Raw genomic sequence first — 2,295 nt, 5'->3', positions numbered from 1 at the left:
CATAATAGAAAGATGTGATATAGGGATACAGGTTAAGGAAATTGGTCACTTACCTAAGACGTCCTTTCTTAAAATAAAGTAGACTTTCTAAAACGAAATATTTTCGTGATCAACTGAAGTTTTCATCACAGATCATGGGAATTCTTCTGTTATCTATAATATATTAATGCTTTGCTTTGTTTTATCAAATCTATAAAAAAATAATTAAATAGTTACTTTCATAAAGAGGTGATATCTTCAAGTTTCGAATTCGCAGTAAACTGAGAATCTGGAAGAGTATTCTTCACTTCCAGTCTTTAAAATTAATTATTGATTTAAGCCTAGAGGATTGTTTTGCAAAGCATACATACAACGATAATATATTACCTACACTGGTTTCGTCCAGGGTGCCAGTCCTTTCGTAATACGATTAGCAATATGTTAGAAATTTTTTTTATTAATTTAATTAACTAGAATGATTCCATTCATGACAGTGAGTGACAAATCGATAGAATAGCATATGTTGTTTTGATAAGAGTATTTGTGATGCGTACTCTAGCCAATATCAAAATATAAAAGTAACAGAATTTAGAAATGGAAATTGAAATGACAACATCGTTTTTATGTGTACGTTGCATGTATAAATGTCGTGTATAATTAAAGAATTGTGTAAAAGTGTATTTTTATACATATATTCTTTTAATTTACATATGCTAATGTCATGATATGCATGTCATTAATACGTTAACACTTGTTTCGAAATACGATGGAAAGCCATAACACATAGTCAGTTATGATTTATGAAAGTTTTTATGTTGGAAATAAAATCATAAATCACAATAAAAAACTCCGAGATTTATAAAGTTGTTTACTCTTAGTAATGTTATCAAGTAGCGTCTACCCTAGATAATAATCATATCCTACTTTTTGGTTGATAACATTTTACCCTAAATCGTGATTGGGAATTTTTTACTCAAAATTTTAATTGAGAGTAATTTACCCTTAATGTTGACTGAGATACTTTTACTCAAAAATTTGATTGAGAGCAATTGACCCTAAATCTTGAATTGGAGTATTTTACCCTAAATGTAGATTGAGCGCAGTTTACTCAAAATTTTTATTGAGAGTAGTTTTACTCAAAATTTTGATTTAGTAATTTACCCTAAATGTTGATTGAGAGTATTCTACTCAAAATCTCGATGCAGAGTATTGTAACAAAAAGTGTTTTAATATCTAAACGATAATTACGGATATAATTCCAAACCATGATTAATTATTTGATAAATGTTTTAATCATGATCAGGAGTATGATTTATAAGGATTATATCGATCATAAGAAGGAGTATATTAAACGATACGAACAGACTAATGACTATTGAGTTATGGTCCCAACTTCCACCCGTTATTTTGCTGCTTGGAATGTTGGCACTAACTGAGCATGACGTCACGTCAGAAAACAAAAAGTTATATAAAAAACTATACAAAAAATAATTCGTATTAATTCATAACATACGTATAATATTTTTAAAAAAATATTGCAAAGACGTATATTATCTGTTTGCAAGATAATTCCTGATGTCTGGAAAACACATATAAATATATCTTTGAGCAAAACATTTTGTATGATACGCTATACGCACTTAGAAATACACGTACATGTATACGTATTTACAATACCACATACAAATCAGTGCAAACCATTGCTTGAAATGCACTTCATACTCACATTGATTGTAAATATTTGCATATTTAAATTCAATGCATGAGAAATGATTGTCCCTTGTTCAAGATGAAATAGACAAAATATATAAAGACTCAATCGTTGGCTCCCACACCACGTTTTAACATAATGGAATCAATGCAAATATGTTTGTACAAAAATATACATTGTATCAATAATTCTATATCTCGTATTACCTTCGAAATATTTTTAGAGTGATTCTATTAAAAGACAATGAAAATGATGTATGCTTTGTACGGTAATGATTTGTCTATGTTGGTATACATTTAGAAGTATTTCCTCGCAAGATCAGATCTACAATGAAAAACCATATTTCAGTAAAATAGAAAATATAAAATATTTAAGAAATTTTCAGAATAAACTGTATAAGATATGTGCAGTAAAAAATGATCGCAGTGGATTTTCAAAATTACTTTGATAAATAGAAAAAGATGTGTATAGTTTTTATAAAAGGAAACTATACATATAAATGTATTTAAAATAGTTTGATTGAGATTGAAAATTATAATTTAAAAAATATAAAAGAAAAGAAATTGATGAATTATTTTTTCAATAAATAAAGACACAGGTAAAAA

The sequence above is a fragment of the Argopecten irradians genome, chromosome 12 (genome assembly GCF_041381155.1).
Source record: "Argopecten irradians isolate NY chromosome 12, Ai_NY, whole genome shotgun sequence".
Lineage (NCBI taxonomy): Eukaryota > Metazoa > Mollusca > Bivalvia > Pectinida > Pectinidae > Argopecten > Argopecten irradians.
Note: the sequence above shows the minus strand (reverse complement) of the source record.